The sequence below is a fragment of the Oncorhynchus masou genome, chromosome 32, assembly GCF_036934945.1.
Source record: "Oncorhynchus masou masou isolate Uvic2021 chromosome 32, UVic_Omas_1.1, whole genome shotgun sequence".
In the NCBI taxonomy this organism is placed as follows: domain Eukaryota; kingdom Metazoa; phylum Chordata; class Actinopteri; order Salmoniformes; family Salmonidae; genus Oncorhynchus; species Oncorhynchus masou.
In genome coordinates, this window is record NC_088243.1 from 93,723,998 (window position 1) to 93,749,715 (window position 25,718).

The window sequence follows — 25,718 nt, forward strand, 5'->3', positions numbered from 1 at the left end:
CCCTCCCTTCCTCTTTCTTCTTCCCTCTCTCTCTCCCACCCTCCCCCGTTCCCTCTCTCCCTCCCCCGCTCCCTCTCTCTTCCTTCCTCTGTCTGTTGCCCCCCCGCCATTCTCTATCGCTCCATAGAGTCTGTCTGTCATGTTATCAGCTCCACAGCTTTCCAAACTCTAGATCAGCACATCTCCCCCAGAGGACAACGCTGGTTGAACAGACGTCAGACCCATGTCCGCTGCAACGTCATAGTCAGGTTGTGTTGGAAAAGGACACTTTCAAACTTACATTTGATATTTTAGTCATTTAGCGGATCTCTTATCCAACTTACAGTTAGTCATTCAGCAGATCTCTTATCCAGAATGACTTACAGTTAGTGCATTCATCTCTAGATAGCTAGGTGGGACAAGCACATATCACAGTCATAGTCAATACATTCATCTTCAGATAGCTAGGTGGGACAAGCACATATCACAGTCATAGTCAGTACATTCATCTCCAGATAGCTAGGTGGACCAGTCATAGTCAGTACATTCATCTCCAGATAGCTAGGTGGACCAGTCATAGTCAGTACATTCATCTCCAGATAGCTAGGTGGACCAGTCATAGTCAGTACATTCATCTCCAGATAGCTAGGTGGACCAGTCATAGTCAGTACATTCATCTCCAGATAGCTAGGTGGACCAGTCATAGTCAGTACATTCATCTCCAGATAGCTAGGTGGACCAGTCATAGTCAGTACATTCATCTCCAGATAGCTAGGTGGGACAATCACATATCACAGTCATAGTCAGTACATTCATCTCCAGATAGCTAGGTGGACCGGTCATAGTCAGTACATTCATCTCCAGATAGCTAGGTGGGACAATCACATATCACAGTCATAGAAAGTACATTTTTCCTCAATAACGTAGCTGTCAGTCGAGTTAGAGCTAGAAGGGGGGTGGGGGGGTCAAGTGCTGGTTAACTTCCCAGGGATATGTGGGACGGTAGCGACCCACCTCACCAACAGCCAGTGAAAGTGCATGGCGCCAAATTCAAAACAACAGAAATTTCATAATTAAAATTCCTCGAACATACAAGTATTTTAAACCATTTTAAAGATAGACTTGTTGAAATCCAGCCGCAGTGTCCGATTTCAAGAAGGCTTTACTGCAAAAGCACACCAAACAATTATGTTAGGTCAGCACCGAGTCACAGTACCTAGTCTCTCCAAAGAGAGTCACAAAAAGAGAGTCACAAAAAGCAGAAATAGAGATAAAATGAATTACTAACCTTTGATGATCTTCATCAGATGACACTCATAGGACTTTATGTTACACAATACATGTATGTTTTGTTCGATAAAGTTCATATTTATACCCAAAAATCTCAGTTTACATTGGTGCGTTATGTTTAGTAGTTCCAAAACATCCGGTGATTTTGCAGAGAGCCACATCAATGTACAGAAATACTCATACTAAACATTGATAAAAGATACAACTATTATGCATGGAATTATACATACACTTCTCCTTAATGCAACCGCTGGGCCAAAAAAATTTTTAAACGTTACGCAAAAAGTCCATAGAAACATCTCAAACAATGTACAGTGCCTTGCGAAAGTATTCGGCCCCCTTGAACTTTGCGACCTTTTGCCACATTTCAGGCTTCAAACATAAAGATATAAAACTGTATTTTTTGTGAAGAATCAACAACAAGTGGGACACAATCATGAAGTGGAACGACATTTATTGGATATTTCAAACTTTTTTAACAAATCAAAAACTGAAAAATTGGGCGTGCAAAATTATTCAGCCCCTTTACTTTCAGTGCAGCAAACTCTCTCCAGAAGTTCAGTGGGGATCTCTGAATGATCCAATATTGACCTAAATGACTAATGATGATAAATACAATCCACCTGTGTGTAATCAAGTCTCCGTATAAATGCACCTGCACTGTGATAGTCTCAGAGGTCCGTTAAAAGCGCAGAGAGCATCATGAAGAACAAGGAACACACCAGGCAGGTCCGAGATAATGTTGTGAAGAAGTTTAAAGCCGGATTTGGATACAAAAAGATTTCCCAAGCTTTAAAGATCCCAAGGAGCACTGTGCAAGCGATAATATTGAAATGGAAGGAGTATCAGACCACTGCAAATCTACCAAGACCTGGCCGTCCCTCTAAATTTTCAGCTCATACAAGGAGAAGACTGATCAGAGATGCAGCCAAGAGGCCCATGATCACTCTGGATGAACTGCAGAGATCTACAGCTGAGATGGGAGACTCTGTCCATAGGACAACAATCAGTCGTATTTTGCACAAATTTGGCCTTTATGGAAGAGTGGCAAGAAGAAAGCTGTTTCTTAAAGATATCCATAAAAAGTGTCGTTTAAAGTTTGCCACAAGCCACCTGTGAGACACACCAAACATGTGGAAGAAGGTGCTCTGGTCAGATGAAACCAAAATTGAACTTTTTGGCAACAATGCAAAACGTCATGTTTGGCGTAAAAGCAACACAGCTCATCAGGCTGAACACACCATCCCCACTGTCAAACATGGTGGTGGCAGCATCATGGTTTGGACCTGCTTTTCTTCAGCAGGGACAGGGCAGATGGTTAAAATTGATGGGAAGATGGATGGAGCCAAATACAGGACCATTCGGGAAGAAAACCTGATGGAGTCTGCAAAAGACCTGAGACTGGGACGGAGATTTGTCTTCCAACAAGACAATGATCCAAAACATAAATCAAAATCTACAATGGAATGGTTCAAAAATAAACATATCCAGGTGTTAGAATGGCCAAGTCAAAGTCCAGACCTGAATCCAATCGAGAATCTGTGGAAAGAACTGAAAACTGCTGTTCACAAATGCTCTCCATCCAACCTCACTGAGCTCGAGCTGTTTTGCAAGGAGGAATGGGGAAAAATGTCAGTCTCTCGATGTGCAAAACTGATAGAGACATACCCCAAGCAACTTACAGCTGTAATCGCAGCAAAAGGTGGCGCTACAAAGTATTAACTTAAGGGGGCTGAATAATTTTGCACGCCCAATTTTTCAGTTTTTGATATGTTAAAAAAGTTTGAAATATCCAATAAATGTTGTTCCACTTCATGATTGTGTCCCACTTGTTGTTGATTCTTCACAAAAAAATACAGTTTTATATCTTTATGTTTGAAGCCTGAAATGTGGCAAAAGGTCGCAAAGTTCAAGGGGGCCGAATACTTTCGCAAGGCACTGTATAGAATCAATCTTTAGGATGTTTTTAACATAAATCTTCAATAATGCTCCAACCGGAGAATTCCTTTGTCTTCAGAAATGCAATGGAACTGAAGCTAACTCTCACGTGAGCGCGCGTGATCAGCTCATGCCACTCTGGCAGAGCCCTTACTCAATCAGCTTTCATTCCCCCCTCCCTCACAGTAGAAGCCTCAATCAAGGTTCTAAAGACTGTTGACATCTAGTGGAAGCCTTAGGAAGTGCAATATGACCAAATAGACACTGTATATTCGATAGGCAATGATTTGAAAAACTACAAACCTTAGATTTCCCACTTCCTGGTTGGATTTTTTCTCAGGTTTTTGACTGCTATATGAGTTCTGTTTTACCCACAGATATCTATCCAAATCTACTAATTATAGAGCAACTCTACAGAACACCTCCACAGAACACCTTCACAGAATAACTCTGTAGAACAACTCTGTAGAACAACTTCACAGAACAACTCTATAGAACAACTTCACAGAACAACTCTGTAGAACAACTTCACAGAATAACTCTGTAGAACAACTTCACAGAATAACTCCACAGAACAACTCTGCAGAACAACTTCACAGGTCAACTTCACAGAACAATTCCACAGAACAACTCTGCAGAACACCTTCACAGAATAACTCTGTAGAACAACTCTGTAGAACAACTTCACAGGTCAACTTCACAGAACAATTCCACAGAACAACTCTGCAGAACACCTTCACAGGTCAACTTCACAGAACAATTCCACAGAACAACTCTGCAGAACACCTTCACAGAACAACTCTGTAGAACAACTCTGCAGAACAACTATGTAGAACAACTCTGTAGAACAGCTTCACAGAACAACTCTACAGAACAACTTGACAGAACAACTCTGTAGAACAACTCTGCAGAACAGCTCTGTAGAACACCTTTGTAGAACAGCTCTGTAGAACAACTTTGTAGAACAACTCTGTAGAACAACTTCACAGAACAACTCTACAGACAACTTCACAGAACAACTCTGTAGAACAACTTCACAGAACAACTCTACAGAACAACTCTACAGAACAACTCTACAGAACAACTCTGCAGAACACCTTCACAGATCAACTCTGTAGAACAACTCCATAGAACAACTTCACAGAACAACTCTGTAGAACAGCTCTGTAGAACAACATCACAGAACAACTCTGTAGAACAACTTCACAGAACAACATTGCAGAACAACTCTGTAGAACAACTCTGCAGAACAACTCTGTAGAACAACTCTGTAGAACAACATCACAGAACAACTCTGTAGAACAACTCTGTAGAACAACTCTGTAGAACACCTTCACAGAACAACTCTGTAGAACAACTCTGTAGAACAACTCTGTAGAACAACTTCACAGAACAACTCCGTAGAACAACTCTGTAGAACAACTTCACAGAACAACTTTGCAGAACAAGTCTGTAGAACAACTCTGTAGAACAACTTCACAGAACAACTCCGTAGAACAACTCTGTAGAACAACTTCACAGAACAACTCTATAGAACAACTTCACAGAACAACTCTGTAGAACAACTCTGCAGAACAACTCTGTAGAACAACTCTGTAGAATGTCTCCGCAGAACGGTCTTCATTTTGGCGACGGTCTTAGTTCAGCGATTAAACCACCACTGACATGACCGCCACTTACAACTGGCTCTTAGAAACCAGGGGATACTGAAGAACTAACAATCTAATTGACTAGCAGAGGTGGAGAGCACACATCCCTGTACCAATTGCTGATCCCCACCAATACAGCCACTGATTACCAAAACAAGTCCCAAATTGCTTTGCCCGATGTGTCAACAGTCATCTGCACGTTATGAGCATTCAGCAGTTCACACACCAAGTAGCCCACTGGGAAGACAGGCAGCACTAGATGGCCCTAGCTAGCAAAAAGACAGTACTAGAACACAGCAGATAAAGACAAGTCTCACTCCTGGAGATTCCAGGACCCTTTAGCTATGGAGTGAAGCATGTGTACGGAAAGATGATGTTTTTCATTATTATTATGATGAGATTCTGAATAGTGGACAAAACGACCCAGATACAATTCAATTCAAGGGGCTTTATTGGCATGGGAAACATGTGTTAACATTGCCAAAGCAAGTGAGGTAGATAATATATAAAGTGAATATATAAAGTGAAAAACAATCAAAATTAACAGTAAACATTACACATACAGAAGTTTCAAAACAATAAAGACATTACAAATGTCATATTATATATATACAGCGTTTTAACAATGTACAAATGGTTAAAGGACACAAGATAAAATAAATAAGCATAAATATGCATCTAATAGACACAGTAGTTGTTCTCTTAAACAGAATGGTCATGGCTTTAACCATTCTGTTGAACAATAGATTGTTGTTAGTAGGTTCAAACTTCTTCAGGCTAGAGTCCCTTTTTCTCCACTTCCTGTCTGACTGACGTACCCAAAGTAAACTGTCTGTTACTCAGGCCCTAAAGCCAGGATATGCATATAATTGGTACTATTGGAAAGAAGACACTGACATTTGTAGAAATCTTGGGAGAATATAACAAAATATATATGGTAGGAGAAAATCCAAAGAAGAACCAACCTGGAAATAAAAACATTTGAGAGACCGTGTTCTCAAAAAAATCTAGCTCCCAATATGCAATTCATATGGCTTCCACTGGGTGTCAGCACTCAATGTTCAAGGTTTCAGGCTTGTTTCTTCCAAAACGAGGAAGAATAATGAGTTTTACTACAGGGACACAGTCTTGAAAATGTATGTGTGAAGACAACACGCACCTGCTAATATGGGTTTCCTATTGAACATATTTCTTCCCATGTGAAATATTATAGTTTGATTACATTTTAGGGTATCTGAGGATTAAATAGAAACGTATTTTGACTTGTTGAAACAAAGTTTAGGGGTAGATTTTCGGATTCCTATTTTCTATTTTGGCAAGTTGAACGAGTAGATTACTCAAATCGATGGTGCCAGCTAAACAGACTTTTTGGGATATAAAGAAGGATTTTATCTAACAAAACGACACCACATGTTATAGCTGGGACCCTTTGGATGACAAGTCAGAGGAAGATTTTCAAAAAGTAAATGAATATTTAATCGCTATTTGTGAATTTATGAAACCTGTGCTGGTGGAAAAATAGCTGGACCCCTGTAGCCATGTAAAGGAACATTGATGGTGACTCCGCCAGCAAGCACCTTGCCTAAGAAATCGGTGTGTGCGTTTCCTTTGCCTCTAGATGTTTGGAACATGTCTTTCTCCAAGGGTTTGTACAGTGATTACAATGAGATGAGAGATCATACTGTTGTTTTCTATTGGGATCCTAATTTTGATTCTAACATCTAGGTGAAGTGATGCAGTGTCTGGAATCAAACCAGGCTTGTATCACCTGCAAGCACCAATGGCCATGTGTTAATTGATGAATACAGACAATATGTGTTCCATCTCCTCCACTTCAAATGTGACAAATTCCTTGTCCAGACACTGAATCAGGTAATGAAATGGGGGAAACAATGAGAATTAAATGGGAATGCAATGGGAATGCTATGGGAATGCTATGGGAATGCTATGGGAATGCAATGGGAATGCTATGGGAATGCAATGGGAATGCAATGGGAATGCTATGGGAATGCAATGGGAATGCAATGGGAATGCAATGAGAATGCTATGAGAATGCAATGGGAATGCAATGAGAATGCAATGGGAATGCTATGGGAATGCAATGGGAATCCTATGGGAATCCTATGGGAATGCTATGGGAATGCTATGGGAATGCAATGGGAATCCTATGGGAATCCTATGGGAATGCTATGGGAATGCAATGGGAATCCTATGGGAATGCTATGGGAATGCAATGGGAATCACGCTTTAGCCTATGTCACAAATGGCACCCTGTTCCCTAAATAGTGCACAACTGTTGACCTGGGTTCATAGGGCTCTGGGTCCTTAGGGCTCTGGGTCCATAGGGCTCTGGGTCCATAGGGCTCTGGGTTCATAGGGCTCTGGGTCCATAGGGCTCTGGGTCCATAGGGCTCTGGGTCCATAGGGCTCTGGGTCCATAGGGCTCTGGGTTCATAGGGCTCTGGGTTCATAGGGCTCTGGGTTCATAGGGCTCTGGGTCCATAGGGCTCTGGGTCCATAGGGCTCTGGGTCCATAGGGCTCTGGGTTTATAGGGCTCTGGGTTCATAGGGCTCTGGGTCCATAGGGCTCTGGGTCCATGGGGCTCTGGGTTCATGGGGCTCTGGGTTCATAGGGCTCTGGGTTCATAGGGCTCTGGGTTCATAGGGCTCTGGGTCCATAGGGCTCTGGGTTCATAGGGCTCTGGGTCCATAGGGCTCTGGGTCCATAGGGCTCTGGGTTCATAGGGCTCTGGGTCCATAGGGCTCTGGGTCCATAGGGCTCTGGGTTCATAGGGCTCTGGGTCCATAGGGCTCTGGGTCCATAGGGCTCTGGGTTCATAGGGCTCTGGGTCCATAGGGCTCTGGGTCCATAGGGCTCTGGGTCCATGGGGCTCTGGGTTCATGGGGCTCTGGGTTCATAGGGCTCTGGGTTCATAGGGCTCTGGGTTCATAGGGCTCTGGGTCCATAGGGCTCTGGGTCCATAGGGCTCTGGGTCCATAGGGCTCTGGGTCCATAGGGCTCTATTTAGGGAATAGGATGCCATTTGTGACACTGCCTTATTCTCCAGCTACCAGCCTGTATTCTCCATCTCAGGGTAATGCAGAAAACACCGGGCCCGTATCCTGCTCCAAGGAGAGAGGAGAGGAGAGAGGAGAGAGCCTGTTTATCGTTTATCTAGCAGATTGAACGGAGAGAGAGGAGAGAGTAGAGAAAGAGGAGAGAGAGAGAGGAGAGAGAAGAGAGAGAAGAGAGAGAGGACAGAGTAGAGACAGAAGAGAGAGAGGAGAGAGTAGAGAAAGAGGAGAGAGAGAGGAAAGAGGAGAGAGTAGAGAAAGAGGAGAGAGGAGAGAGGAGAGAGAGGAGAGAGTAGAGAGAGAGGAGAGAGAGGAGAGGAGAGAGGAGAGAGAGGAGAGAGGAGAGAGGAGAGAGAGAGGAGAGAGAGGAGAGAGAGAGGAGAGAGAGGAGAGAGCCTGTTTATCGTTTATCTAGCAGATTGAACGGAGAGAGAGGAGAGAGTAGAGAAAGAGGAGAGAGAGCGAGGAGAGAGAAGAGAGAGAAGAGAGAGAGGACAGAGTAGAGACAGAAGAGAGAGAGGAGAGAGTAGAGAAAGAGGAGAGAGGAGAGAGGAGAGAGAGGAGAGAGTAGAGAGAGAGGAGAGAGAGGAGAGGAGAGAGGAGAGAGAGGAGAGAGGAGAGAGGAGAGAGAGAGGAGAGAGAGGAGAGTGCAGAGAAAGAGGAGAGAGAGAGGAGAGAGCCTGTTAATCTACCAGACAACCCACAGTAGTCCAACCCACAGCTCTAAGAGCATGTTAATCTACCAGACAACCCACAGTAGTCCAACCCACAGCTCTAAGAGCATGTTAATCTACCAGACAACCCACAGTAGTCCAACCCACAGCTCTAAGAGCATGTTAATCTACCAGACAACCCACAGTAGTCCAACCCACAGCTCTAAGAGCATGTTAATCTACCAGACAACCCACAGTAGTCCAACCCACAGCTCTAAGAGCATGTTAATCTACCAGACAACCCACAGTAGTCCAACCCACAGCTCTAAGAGCATGTTAATCTACCAGACAACCCACAGTAGTCCAACCCACAGCTCTAAGAGCATGTTAATCTACCAGACAACCCACAGTAGTCCAACCCACAGCTCTAAGAGCATGTTAATCTACCAGACAACCCACAGTAGTCCAACCCACAGCTCTAAGAGCATGTTAATCTACCAGACAACCCACAGTAGTCCAACCCACAGCTCTAAGAGCCTGTTAATCTACCAGACCGAACGGAGAGAGACCAGGCTGAAAGGTCTGTGTGCCTCTCAGCAGACTGTTAGTCTTGTCTCTGCTGTGGTGGAGTAATTTGTTATCATGTCTATCTCCCTCTTCCTCTTCACATGACCCTGCTGTCTGCTTACCCACACTGCACTGCTGCTGCCATCAGGACTGACTGGAATGCGACACGCAACACACACACACACACACACACACACACACAGACACACAGTCACACGCACGCACAACACACACGCAACACACACACACTCAAGGGAGGGAGCAGCCTCAACCTGCACTCTCTCCAGATGAGGGGTTTGTCTGTCTAAATGTTTTGATTAAAAGGCTGTTACTATTTTGCTAGTCACAATGTCTTTGTAATGGTGTGGGTTGGCTGCTGTGCTGACGGATGGCAAGGTGGCCGCTCCCTGTTTGTAGTGAACAGAGGAGAGAGAGAAGCTGTCATCACCCCGCTACAGTCGGCACCACCGCCTCAGAGGGAGAGAAGGAGGGAGAGAAGGGGGAGAGAAGGGGGAGGGAAGGGGGAGAGAAGGGGTGAGGGAAGGGGGAGGGAAGGGGTGAGGGAAGGGGGAGGGAAGGGGGAGAGAATGGGCGAGGGAAGGGGGAGGAGGAAAAACAACATGTGAGAGAATAAAGAAAGTGAATAACAAGGAACATGAGCATCAGAGGTCAGTGTAGCAACTCACCTCACCCTTCATATCTCCCGCTGTATCCCCCTTCCGTATCCCCCCTCTGTATACCCCTCCATATCTCACCTCACCCCTCCATCTCACCTCACCCCTCCATCTCACCTCACCCCTCCATCTCACCTCACCCCTCCATATCCCCCCTCCATATCATACCTCCATATCCCCCCTCCATATCCCCCCTCACCCCTCCATATCCCCCCTCACCACTCCATATCCCCCCTCACCCCTCCACATCCCACCTCACTCCACCTCACCCCTCCATATCCCCCCTCACCCCTCCATCTCACCTCACCCCTCCATTTCCTCCCTCCATATCCCCCTCCATATCATACCTCCATATCCCCCCCCCTCCATATCCCCCTCACCCCTCCACATCCCACCTCACCCCACCTCACCCCTTCATATCCCCCCTCACCCCACCTCACCCCTTCATATCCCCCCTCCCCCCCCTCACCCCTCCATATCCCCCCTCACCCCTCCACATCCCCCTCACCCCACCTCACCCCTTCATATCCCCCCTCACCCCCCTCACCCCTCCATATCCCCCCTCACCCTTCCACATCCCACCTCACCCCTCCATGTCCCCCTCACCCCTCCATATCCCCCTCACCCCTCCATATCCCCCCTCACCCCTCCATATCCCCCCTCACCCTTCCACATCCCACCTCACCCCACCTCACCCCTTCATATCCCCCTCACCCCCCTCATCCCCCCCCTCCATATCCCCCTCACCCCTCCACATCCCACCTCACCCCACCTCACCCCTTCATATCCCCCTCACCCCCCTCACCCCTCCATATCCCCCCTCACCCTTCCACATCCCACCTCACCCCTCCATATCCCCCTCACCCCTCCATATCCCCCCTCACCCCTCCATATCCCCCTCACCCCTCCATATCCCCCTCACCCCTCCATATCCCCCTCACCCCTCCATATCCCCCTCACCCCTCCATATCCCCCTCCATATCCCCCCTCACCCCTCCATATCCCCCCTCCATATCCCCCTCCATATCCCCCTCACCCCTCCATATCCCCCTCACCCCTCCATATCATACCTCATCCCTCCATATCCCCCTCACCCCTCCATATCCCCCCTCATCCCCTTCATATCCCCCTCACCCCTCCATATCCCCCCTCACCCCTCCATATCATACCTCATCCCTCCATATCCCCCCTCACCCCTCCATATCCCCCCTCATCCCCTTCATATCCCCCTCACCCCTCCATATCCCCCCTCACCCCTCCATATCATACCTCATCCCTCCATATCCCCCTCACCCCTCCATATCCCCCTCACCCCTCCATATCCCCCTCACCCCTCCATATCCCCCTCACCCCTCCATATCCCCCTCACCCCTCCATATCCCCCTCACCCCTCCATATCCCCCCTCATCCCCTTCATATCCCCCTCACCCCTCCATATCCCCTCTCACCCCTCCACACCCCCAGTCTTCACCAACTCCAACGGCCCGTGGCTCCTCCCCTCTGATCACCAGGCCTGGGATAGGGCCGTCATGCTGGGATAGGGCCATCATCCTGGGATAGGGCCATCATGCTGGGATAGGGCCATCACGCTGGGATAGGGCCATCATCCTGGGATAGGGCCGTCATCCTGGGATAGGGCCGTCATGCTGGGATAGGGCCGTCATGCTGGGATCGGGCCATCATGCTGGGATAGGGCCATCATGCTGGGATAGGGCCGTCATGCTGGGATAGGGCCATCATGCTGGGATAGGGCCATCATGCTGGGATAGGGCCATCATGCTGGGATAGGGCCGTCATGCTGGGATAGGGCCGTCATGCTGGGATAGGGTCATCATGCTGGGATAGGGCCGTCATGCTGGGATAAGGCCATCATGCTGTGATAGGGCCATCATGCTGGGATAGGGCCATCATGCTGGGATAGGGCCATCATGCTGGGATAGGGCCTTCATGCTGGGATCGGGCCGTCATGCTGGGATAGGGCCATCATGCTGGGATAGGGCCATCATGCTGGGATAGGGCCGTCATGCTGGGATAGGGCCATCATGCTGGGATAGGGCCATCATGCTGGGATAGGGCCATCATGCTGGGATAGGGCCATCATGCTGGGATGGGGCCATCATGCTGGGATAGTGCCTTCATGCTGGGATAGGGCCATCATGCTGGGATAGGGCCATCATGCTGGGATAGGGCCATCATGCTGTGATAGGGCCATCATGCTGTGATAGGGCCGTCATGCTGGGATAGGGCCATCATGCTGGGATAGGGCCATCATGCTGGGATAGGGCCGTCATGCTGGGATAGGGCCGTCATGCTGGGATAGGGCCGTCATGCTGGGATAGGGCCGTCATGCTGGGATAGGGCCATCATGCTGGGATAGGGCCATCATGCTGGGATAGGGCCGTCATGCTGGGATAGGGCCGTCATGCTGGGATAGGGCCATCATGCTGGGATAGGGCCATCATGCTGGGATAGGGCCATCATGCTGGGATAGGGCCATCATGCTGGGATAGGGCCATCATGCTGGGATAGGGCCGTCACGCTGGGATAGGGCCGTCATGCTGGGATAGGGCCGTCATGCTGGGATAGGGCCATCATGCTGGGATAGGGCCATCATCCTGGGATAGGGCCATCACATCCCCTTTGTTTAACCCTCACAGTTTGTAGATCCATAGTTAAATGCTCCAGGACCGTCAAGCTTGGGGTGGGGTAGAGCCTGGATTGGGTCTGGGGTAGAGACTGGATTGGGTCTAGGTTAGGGGTTGGGGCTGGGGTAGAGGCTGGGTTAGGATTGGGTCTGGGGTAGAGACTGGGTTAGGATTGGGTCTGGGGTAGAGGCTGGGTTAGGATTGGGTTGGGGTAGAGTCTGGGTTGGTGTAGAGGCTGGGTTGTGGTTGGGGCTGGGGTAGAGTCTGGGTTGGGGTAGGGTCTGGTTTGGTGTAGAGGCTGGGTTGTGGTTGGGGCTGGGGTAGAGTCTGGGTTGGGGTAGAGTCTGGTTTGGTGTAGAGGCTGGGTTGTGGTTGGGGCTGGGGTAGAGTCTGGGTCGGGGTAGAGTCTGGTTTGGTGTAGAGGCTGGGTTGTGGTTGGGGCTGGGGTAGAGTCTGGGTTGAGGCTGGGGTATAAGATTGGATTGGGATTGGGTCTGGGGTAGAGACTGGTGTATAGGGCTGGGGTAGAGACTGGTGAATAGGGCTGGGGTAGAGTCTAGATTGGGGTAGAGAGTGGGTTGGGATTGGGTCTAGGGTAGAGGCTGGGTTGGGTCTGGGGTAGACGCTTGGTTGGGTCTGGGGTAGAGGGCTGGGTTGGGATTGGGTCTGGGGTAGAGGCTGGGTTGGGTCTGGGGTAGAGGGCTGGGTTGGGTCTGGGGTAGAGGGCTGGGTTGGGATTGGTTCTGGCTAGTAGCTAGGGTTGTGGCTAGGGTTGTGGTTGGGGTAGAGGCTAGGTTAGGGTTGGGATAGAGGCTGGGCTGGGTTGTGGTAGAGGCTGGGTTGGGGTAGATGCTAGGGTTGTGGCTGGGTTAGAGACTGGGTTGGGGTAGAGACTGGGTTGGGGTAGAGGCTGGGTTGGGTTGGGTTGGGGTTGGGGTTGAGGCTGGGTTGGGTTGGGGTTGGGATTGAGGCTGGGTTGGGTTGGGGTAGAGGCTGGGTTGGGGTAGATGCTAGGGTTGTGGCTGGGTTAGAGACTGGGTTGGGGTTGGGGTAGAGGCTTGTTTGGGGTTGGGGTAGAGGCTGGGTTGGGTTGGGGTTGGGACTGGGTAGGGGTTGGGGTAGAGGCTGGGTTGGGGTAGATGCTGGGTTGGGGTTGGGGTAGAGGCTGGGTTGGGGTAGAGACTGGGTTGGGGTTGGGGTAGAGACTGGGTTGGGGTTGGGGTAGAGGCTGGGTTGGGTTGGGGTTGGGGTTGAGGCTGGGTTGGGGTTGGGGCTGGGTTGGGCTAGATGCTAGGGTTGTGGCTGGGTTAGAGGCTGGGTTGTGGCTGGGGTAGAGGCTAGGGTTGTGGTTGGGGTAGAGGCTGGGTTGGTTAGGGTAGTGGCTAGGGTTGTGGTTGGGGTAGAGGCTAGGTTAGGGTTGGGATAGAGGCTGGGCTGGGTTGTGGTAGAGGCTGGGTTGGGGTAGATGCTAGGGTTGTGGCTGGGTTAGAGACAGAGTTGGGGTTGGGGTAGAGGCTGGGTTGGGGTAGATGCTGGGTTGGGGTTGAGGTAGAGGCTGGGTTGGGGTAGAGACTGGGTTGGCGTTGGGGTAGAGGGTTGTGGTTGGGGTAGAGTCTGGGTTGTCGTTGGGGTAGAGGGTTATGGATGGGGTAGAGGCTGGGTTGGGTTGGGGTTGGGGTTGGGGTAGAGGATGGGCTGGGTTGTGGTAGAGTCTGGGTTGAGATAGAGGTTGGGGTACAGGACTGGCTCTCAGCTATAGCTCCATGGTTAAATGCTCCAGACCGTCAGGCTGGGATAGAGGGCTGGGCCTCAGCTATAGCTCCATGGTTAAATGCTCCAGACCATCAGGCTGTGATAGAGGGCTGGGCCTCAGCTTTAGCTCCATGGTTAAATGCTCCAGACCGTCAGGCTGGGATAGAGGGCTGGGCCTCAGATTTAGCTCCATGGTTAAATGCTCCAGACCGTCAGGCTGGGATAGAGGGCTGGGCCTCAGCTATAGCTCCATGGTTAAATGCTCCAGTGACTCTGGCGTCCCTAGACATGATGAACACTTTCACAGCCCTCTGTAATAGGATGGTTGTTACTGCGGTTGCTATGCATCGTGTTGGACGGCAACGACGGAAGATGACGGAAGATCATAAATCTACAACAACAAAAGGAATAAAAGAAACATCACTCTGGAGAGAGGGAGAGATGGAGGGAGAAAGAGTGAGAGAGAGAGGGAGAGATGGAGGTATAGAGAGAGAGAAAGAGAGCGAGAGAGAGATATTGATGGATGGAGAGAGAGAGAATGAGGGATAAAGGAGGAAGAGAGAGAGAGGGGGGGCTAGAGAGAGGGAGAAAGGAGGAAGAGAGAGAGAGAGAGGGGGGTTGGGTGTGGGGGAGGGAGGGAGAGGGAGTTGGATAGAGGGATGAGAGATTAACACAGTAAAGATGAGAATGGCAGGCCTGAACAGAACACTCAGCCTTTCCACTGATTTTCCAATGACTGGAACAGCAGAGGTCATTTATTAGGGATTCCTTTGTTGGGCTTGTTTTGTTCCAGGTTCCCAAAGTCACATCAGAACCTTTTAGCTGGTCTGATCTGGTCTCCATAATGGCCAGTGATACCTACCAACATCTATTTCACATAGCACAATCATTTTAGGCTGAGGTTACACAAAGCAACAGTCATTTGAGGCTGAGGTTACACAAAGCAACAATCATTTGAGGGTGAGAGTAACACAAAGTAACAATCATTTTAGGGTGAGGTTACACAAAGTAACAATCATTTTAGGGTGAGGTTACACAAAGCAACAATCATTTTAGGGTGAGGTTACACAAAGTAACAATCATTTTAGGGTGAGTTACACAAAGTAACAATCATTTTAGGGTGAGGTTACACAAAGTAACAATCATTTTAGGGTGAGTAACACAAAGCAACAATCATTTTAGGGTGAGGTTACACAAAGTAACAATCATTTTAGGGTGAGTTACACAAAGTAACAATCATTTTAGGGTGAGGTTACACAAAGTAACAATCGTGTTAGGGTGAGGTTACACAAAGCAACAATCATTTTAGGGTGAGGTTACACAAAGTAACAATCATTTTAGTGTCAGGTTACACAAAGCAACAATCATTTTAGGGTGAGGTTACACAAGGTAACAATCATTTTAGGGTGAGGTTACACAAAGCAACAATCATTTTAGGATGAGAGTAACACAAAGCAACAATCATTTTAGGGTGAGGTAACACAAAGCAACAATCATTTTAGGATGAGAGTAACACAAAGCAACAATCATTTTAGGGTGAGGTTACACAAGGTAACAATCATTTTAGGATGAGAGTAACACAAAGCAACAATCATTTTAGGGTGAGAGTAACACAAAGCAACAATCATTTTAGGGTGAGGTTACACAAAGCAACAATCATTTTAGGATGAGTTACACAAAGTAACAATCATTTTAGGGTGAGGTTACACAAAGCAACAATCATTTTAGGGTGAGGTTACACAAAGTAACAATCATTTTAGTGTCAGGTTACACAAAGCAACAATCATTTTAGGGTGAGGTTACACAAGGTAACAATCATTTTAGGGTGAGGTTACACAAAGCAACAATCATTTTAGGGTGAGGTTACACAAAGCAACAATCATTTTAGTGTCAGGTTACACAAAGCAACAATCATTTTAGGGTGAGGTTACAAAAAGCAACAATCATTTTAGGCTGAGGTTACAAAAAGCAACAATCATTTTAGGGTGAGGTTACACAAAGCAACAATCATTTTATGGTGAGGTTACACAAAGCAACAATCATTTTAGGGTGAGGTTACAAAAAGCAACAATCATTTTAGGGTGAGGTTACAAAAAGCAACAATCATTTTAGGCTGAGGTTACAAAAAGCAACAATCATTTTAGGCTGAGGTTACACAAAGCAACAATCATTTTATGGTGAGGTTACACAAAGCAACAATCATTTTAGGGTGAGGTTACAAAAAGCAACAATCATTTTAGGGTGAGGTTACAAAAAGCAACAATCATTTGAGGCTGAGGTTACAAAAAGCAACAATCATTTTATGGTGAGGTTACACAAAGCAACAATCATTTTAGGGTGAGGTTACAAAAAGCAACAATCATTTTAGGGTGAGGTTACACAAAGCAACAATCATTTTAGGGTGAGGTTACACAAAGCAACAATCATTTTATGGTGAGGTTACACAAAGCAACAATCATTTTAGGGTGAGGTTACAAAAAGCAACAATCATTTTAGGGTGAGGTTACACAAAGCAACAATCATTTGAGGCTGAGGTTACAAAAAGCAACAATCATTTTAGGCTGAGGTTGCACAAAGCAACAATCATTTTAGGCTGAGGTTACACAAAGCAACAATCATTTTATTTTGAGAGTAACACAAAGTAACAATTTGAGTTGCAGTTGTAGGTGTGACATCACTTCAAGCAACTTTGCTGATACCTGAAGTAACTTAATGAAATTGCATACAAAAGCTAGACATGAGGGATAGAATGATTGTTCTTTCACAACGGTATAGGATCAGAAACACACCTGAATACATGAATGACCAGAACCCAGTCCATCTTTGATGGAGGACGAGACAGGAGATGGTTGGGAAGCAGTTTCTCTCAAAGGTCCCAAAGGTCGTGGACTTTATAGGGAACAGTGAACCTTTTGGGAGTCAGCTTGAATGAGTAGCAGTGACCAGGTTTACATGCCCACAGTACTCCACATAAAAACTCATACGCCCCTTAAGGTCTTAATTCAGAATAAGCTGTTTACATTTACCTTTCATATCCTGCTCATGAGTATCCATGTATCCATGTATAAACTAAATAGTCGTAATTTGATCAGGGACGCCCAAAATAATTTTGTGACATGGGGGTGCAGGACAAAAAGTTTTCAACCTCATTTCGATATATTTTGTGACATTTTGAAGGCTATTTGAAGGTCAACTTATCTGTTATTAGCTACACTTCTCTTCTGTGAGTACTTCATGCTCTAGAATACTAAATTAAGACTTGCTCACCAGAATATTTTCATGAATTGATAGAATAAATCAACAATCTACTTTTGTTGTTTCTGCTTCTCTCGCAGAGGCAGACGTTTAGGGATCAGGGAGATTCTCAGAGCAAAACATCCAAATGACAACAGTTTGCTTATCAGTTGTCAGGAAATGGAAACCTGCGAAAACAGTCCAACATGTTTCTAAAAGTATTACAGTTCGTCATGGAAACATATTGTATGTGGTTGAAAGTGAAATACTGTCAGCTTTTACATCGCTGACGTTTAGGCGACACAACACGGTCCTTCAGCGCACATTCACATTTTCTCATGCTTAAATAAATCATATTTCCCCACTCCTGTTTAATGCAAGAAACAATTAATTATACGGCTGTTAATAGTACAACAATTGACATGAGGCCTACAGTCAGTGTCCAGACTGGAGTTAATACTTCAACTATAACTTCTCCCATCTGAACAACAAAGGTCACACTTTGGTAATACTATATAATATGGTGATACTATGAGGAAATTATATACTATGGTGATACTATATACTATGGTGATACTATATACTATGGTGATACTATACACTAAGGTGAAACTATACACTAAGGTGTTACTAATTACCATGGTGATACTATGGTGATACTATATACCATGGAGATACTATGGTGATACTATATAATATGGTGATACTATGGTGATACTATATAATATGGTGATACTATATAATATGGTGATACTATATACTTTGGTGATACTATATAATATGGTGATACTATGGTGATACTATATAATATGGTGATACTATATAATATGGTGATACTATATAATATGGTGATACTATATACTATGGTGATACTATATAATATGGTGATACTATATAATATGGTGATACTATGGTGATACTATATAATATGGTAATACTATATAATATGGTGATACTATATAATATGGTGATACTATATACTATGGTGATACTATATAATATGGTGATACTATGGTGATACTATATAATATGGTGATACTATATAATATGGTGATACTATGGTGATACTATATAATATGGTGATACTATGGTGATACTATATAATATGGTGATACTATATACTATGGTGATACTATATAATATGGTGATACTATATAATATGGTGATACTATATAATATGGTGATACTATATACTATGGTGATACTATATAATATGGTGATACTATATACTATGGTGATACTATATAATATGGTGATACTATATAATATGGTGATACTATAGAATATGGTGATACTATATACTATGGTGATACTATAGAATATGGTGATACTATATAATATGGTGATACTATGGTGATACTATATAATATGGTGATACTATGGTGATACTATATAATATGGTGATACTATATAATATGGTGATACTATATACTATGGTGATACTATATAATATGGTGATACTATATAATATGGTGATACTATATACTATGGTGATACTATATAATATGGTGATACTATGGTGATACTATATAATATGGTGATACTATGGTGATACTATGGTGATACTATATAATATGGTGATACTATATAATATGGTGATACTATATACTATGGTGATACTATATAATATGGTGATACTATATAATATGGTGATACTATATAATATGGTGATACTATATACTATGGTGATACTATATAATATGGTGATACTATATAATATGGTGATACTATAGAATATGGTGATACTATATACTATGGTGATACTATATAATATGGTGATACTATATAATATGGTGATACTATAGAATATGGTGATACTATATACTATGGTGATACTATATAATATGGTGATACTATGGTGATAATATATAATATGGTGATACTATGGTGATACTATATAATATGGTGATACTATATACTATGGTGATACTATATAATATAGTGATACTATATAATATGGTGATACTATAGAATATGGTGATACTATATACTATGGTGATACTATATAATATGGTGATACTATGGTGATAATATATAATATGGTGATACTATGGTGATACTATATAATATGGTGATACTATATACTATGGTGATACTATATAATATGGTGATACTATATAATATGGTGATACTATATACTATGGTGATACTATGTAATATGGTGATACTATATAATATGGTGATACTATGGTGATACTATATAATATGGTGATACTATATAATATGGTGATACTATATACTATGGTGATACTATATAATATGGTGATACTCTGTTGAAACTATATAATATGGTGATACTATATACTATGGTGATACTATATACTATGGTGAAACTATATACTATGGTGATGCTATGATGATACTATATAATATGGTGATACTATATACTATGGTGATACTATATACTATGGTGATACTATATACTATGGTGATACTATATACTATGGTGATACTATGGTGGTACTATGGTGATACTCTATACTATGGTGATACTATGGTGATACTATGGTGATACTCTATACTATGGTGATACTATGGTGATACTCTATACTATGGTGATACTATGGTGATACTCTATACTATGGAGATACTATGGTGATACTCTATAATATTGTAATACTATGGTGGTACTATGGTGATACTATATAATATTGTAATACTATGGTGATACTCTATACTATGGTGGTACTATGGTGATACTATATAATATTGTAATACTATGGTGATATTATGGTGATACTATATAATATTGTAATACTATGGTGGTACTATGGTTATACTATATAATATTGTAATACTATGGTGGTACTATGGTGATACTATATAATATTGTAATACTATGGTGGTACTATGGTGATACTATATAATATTGTAATACTATGGTAGTACTATGGTGATACTATATAATATTGTAATACTATGGTGGCACTATGGTGATACTATATAATATGGTGATACTCTGTTGAAACTATATAATATGGTGATACTATATACTATGGTGATACTATATACTATGGTGATACTATATACTATGCTGATACTATGGTGATACTATGGTGGTACTATGGTGATACTATATAATATTGTAATACTATGGTGGTACTATGGTGATACTATATAATATTGTAATACTGTGGTGGTACTATGGTGATACTATATAATATGGTGATACTCTGTTGAAACTATATAATATGGTGATACTATATACTATGGTGATACTATATACTATGGTGGTACTATGGTGATACTCTATACTATGGTGATACTAAGGTGATACTCTATACTATGGTGATACTAAGGTGATACTCTATACTATGGTGATACTATGGTGATACTATGTAATATTGTAATACTATGGTGATACTATGTACTATCGTTATTTTATCCTTAACAAAAAACTAAAAGCAAAATGTAACAATTTCAATGATTTTACTGATTTACTTTTTATATAATTAAATCAGTCAATTTAAATACATTTATTAGGCCCTAATCTATGGATTTCACAATGCTGGACATGGGCACAGCCATGGGTGGGCCTGGAGGGTATAGTCCCACTCACTGCGGAGCCAGGCCCACCCACTGGGGAGACAGGCCCAGCCACTGGGGAGCCAGGCCCAGCCACTGGGGAGCCAGACCCACCCACTGGGGAGCCAGGCCCACCCACTGGGGAGCCAGGCCCACCCACTGGGGAGCCAGGCCCAGCCACTGGGGAGCCAGGCCCACCCACTGGGGAGCCAGGCCCAGCCACTGGGGAGCCAGGCCCACCCACTGGGGAGCCAGGCCCAGCCACTGGGGAGCCAGGCCCACCCACTGGGGAGCCAGGCCCAGCCACTGGGGAGCCAGGCCCACCCACTGGGGAGCCAGGCCCAGCCAATCAGAATGAGTTTTCCCCACAAAAGGACTTTGTTACAGACAGAAATACTCCTCAGTTTCATCAGCTGTCTGGTGTCTGGTGACCGACGACCCCGCAGGTGAAGAAGCCGGATGTGGAGGTTCTGGGCTGGTGTGGTTACACGTGGTCTGCGGTTTTGAGACTGGTTGGACGTACTGCCAAATCTCTAAAACAACTTTGGAGGCAGCTTATGGTAGAGAAATTAACATTAAATTCTCCAGCAACAGCTCTGGTGGACATTCCTGTAGTCAGCATGCCAATTGCACGCTCCTTCAAAACTTGAGACATCTGTGGCATTGTGTTGTGTGATACAACTGCACATTTTAGAGTGGATTATTGTCCCCAGCATAAGGTGCACCTGTGTAATGATCGTGCTGTTTTATCAGCTTCTTGATATGCCACACCTGTCAGGTGGATGGATTATCTTGGAAAATAAGAAATGCTCACTAACAGGGATGTAAACACATTTGTGCACAAAATTTGAGAGAAATAAGCTTTATGTGCGTATAGAACATTTCTGTGATCTTTTGTTTCAGCTCACGAAACATGGGACCAACACTTTACATGTTGCGTTTATATTTTTGTTCAGTGTACACAGTACCAGTCAAAAGTTTGGACACAACCACTCATTCAAGAGCTTTTTCTTTATTTTTCTATTTTCTACATTGTAGAATAATAGTGACGACATCAACACTATTAAATAACACACATGGAATTATGTAGTAACCCAAAACAGTGTTAAACAAATCAAAATACAGTATATGTTATATTTAACATTCTTCAAACACCTATGTGTTATTTAATAGTTTTTATGTCTTCACTATTACTCTACAATGTAGAAAAACAGTCAAATAAAGAAAAACCCTTGAAAAAAGTAGGTGTGTCCAAACTTTTGACTGGTACTGTATATTATGGTGATACTGTCGTGATACTATGGTGATAATATGCTAAACTGAACCCGGCAGAACACGGTAAACGACTGTAAAGACATTTACATGCCACAGTATCCAGTCTAATATCAGCATATCCTAAACATCTTATTCGGGTTTCTTAAAACTCTGAAAGGAGCTTATTTGGGTTATTGTAAACGGGATATGATGTTTTATAAGCGTCAACTCAAAAACAGAACACTTGAGCATCGCAAGTAATAACGGGATATATTGGTGTGCATGTGAACGTGGTCAGTGATAAGGGGAGTTCAGCTGCTCGGGTATTTGGGTTTAGTTTGGTCCTGCAGCGCCCACTGCTGGTGACCAGGTGCAAAATCTACACATGGTGGATACGATAGGCTCGTGTTGTTGTTTTTTTTTTACTGTGGTTCAACAAATGTGGGCTCAGCTCAGCTTGGTTAAGTGATCACAGAGCTATGGTGACATAACCATGCCCCAGCCCAGGCCAGTAAAGCATGGGCACCTCCTAAATAGCATCCTATTCCCTTTACAGTGCACTACTTTTGACCACTATGGGCCCTATGAGCTCTGGTCAAACGTTGTGCACTACATAGGGAGTAGGGTGCCATTCTGGTCAAAGGTTGTGCACTACATAGGGAATAGTGCCATTATGGTCAAAGGTTGTGCACTACATAGGGAATAGGGTGCCATTTGGGACTGGCCCATGAATTCTGGAGGAGAGCCATCACTGTTTCCATGAGTAATCACGTAACATATGAACAGAACAGAACAGAGCCCTAGCTGTCCAACAGTAACATATGAACAGAACAGAGCCCTAGCTGTCGAACAGTAACACGTAACATATGAACAGAACAGAGCAGAGCCCTAGCTGTCCAACAGTAACATAAGAACAGAGCAGAACAGAGCAGAACAGAGCCCTAGCTGTCCAACAGTAACATATGAACAGAACAGAACAGAGCCCTAGCTGTCCAACAGTAACATATGAACAGAACAGAACAGAGCCCTAGCTGTCCAACAGTAACATATGAACAGAACAGAGCCCTAGCTGTCCAACAGTAACATATGAACAGAACAGAGCCCTAGCTGTCCAACAGTAACATATGAACAGAACAGAACAGAGCCCTAGCTGTCCAACAGTAACACGTAACATATGAACAGAACAGAGCAGAGCAGAGTGCAAGCTGTCAAACATAGTAACACTTAACATATGAACAGATCAGAGAGCTTGATGTCAAACACATTTTTTAAAAGTTTTTAAATATTGAACCTTTATTAACTACTTAAGTCATTTAAGAACAAATTCTTATTTACAATGACGCCCTAACAAAAGGTAAAAGGGCCCCTGACAAACCACACATCACGATATGAAAGACAACGCAACAATACATGAAGAGGGACCTAAGACAACAACATAACATGACAGCAACACACGACAACACAGTATGGTAGCAACACAACATGACAACTACATAGTAGCAACACAACATGACAGAAACACAACTTGCTAGCAGCACAAAACAGGGTACAAAAATTACTGGGCACAGACGACAGCACAAAGGACAAGAAGGTAGAGACAACAATACATCACACAAAGCAGCCACAACTGTCAGTAAGAGTGTCCGTGATTGAGTCTCTGAATGAAGGGATTGAGATAAAACTGTCCAGTTTGAGTGTTGGTTGCAGCTCGTTCCAGTCGCTAGCTGCAGCGAGCTGAAAAGACAAGCGACACAGGGAGGTGTGTGCTTTAGGGACCTTTAAAACCTCTCTGGGATAGGGGGCAGTATTTTCACATCCAGATGAAAAGCATGCCCAAAGTAAACTGCCTGCTACTCAGGCCCAAAGGATATGCATATAATTAGTAGTAATTAGTAATTTGGATAGAAAACACTCTGAAGATTCTAAAACTGTTAGAATAATGTCTGTGATTATAACAGAACTGATTTGGTAGGTGAAACCCCGAGCACAAACCATCCAGGGAAAATCAATTTTGAGGTCACTGTGTTTTCCAATGGTGTTCTTTGGGAGACCTGATTTATTAGGGCCCAGATTGCAGTTCCTATGGCTTCCACTAGATGTCAACAGTCTTTAGGAATTGTTCGATGTTTTTCTTTTGAGAAATTAAGAAGTAGGGCTGTTCTTTATAGGTGTCACTCCAGCTGGACTCTACTGTTTTGATGCGCATGAACTGGAGCGCGCTTCATGTTGTTTTTATCCGGTATTAGAAACAGTTTATTCCATCATAAATGTTATCGATTTATTTACGTTTCAGGGTACCTGAGGTTGGATTAGGAACGTTGTTTGATATGTTTGGACCCAGTTTACAGGTAACTTATTAGATACTTTGTAGGCATGTTGGAACCGGTGTATATCTGAATCAAACACGCCAAATAAATGGACATTTTGGGGATATAAAGAAGGAATTTTTCGAACAAAACGACCATTCATTGTGTCACTGAGACATTTGAGATTGCAAAAAGAAGATCTTCAAAGGTAAGGCATTTATTTTATGGCTATTTTTAACTTTTGTGTCACACCTGCCTGGTTGAAAAATCATTTTCATGTGTTTGTATGTGGGGCGGCTGTCCTCAGATAATCGAATGGTCTGCTTTCGCCGTAAAGCCTTTTTGAAATCTGACACAGCGGCTGGATTAACAGGAAGATGTATTACACTTATATTGTCGTGAAGGTTGAATATTGATATTCCTGTAGTTGGAATTTAGCACGCTACAATTTCATTGGATGTTGTCAAATCAATCCCGCTAACGAGATTCAAGCGGGATTCACGCTTAAGGGATCCATAAGAGGTTTTAACAGAATGTGACTGGCAGAATGGGCGATCTATGTGGAGGATGAGGGCTGCAGTAGATATCGCAGATAGGGGGAGTGAGGCCTAAGAGGGTTTTATAAATAAGCATCAACCAGTGGGTCTTGTGACAGGTGTACAGAGACATTACATTTACATTTATATTTAAGTCTAAATGACTTAAATGTAAATGTAAATGTAAATGTAATGTCTCTGTACACCTGTCACAAGACCCACTGGTTGATGCTTATTTATAAAACCGACCAGTTTACAGAGGAATATAGAGTGCAGTGATGTATCCTATAAGTTGCATTGGTGGCAAAACTGATGGCTGAATGGTGAAGCGATATCTAGCCACTCGAGAGCACCCTTACGTACCGATCTATAAATTATGTCTCCGTAATCTAGCATAGGTAGGATGGTCATCAGAATCAGGGTTAATTTGGTAGCTGGGGTGAAAGAGAAGCAATTACGATAGAGGAAACCAAGTCTAGATTTAACCTTAGCCTGCAGCTTTGATATGTGCTGAGAGTAGGACAGTGTATCATCTAGTCATACTCCCAAGTACTGGTATGAGGTAACTACCTCAAGCTCTAAACCCTCAGAGGTAGTAATCAGACCTGTGGGGAGAGGGCCATTCTTCTTACCAAACCACA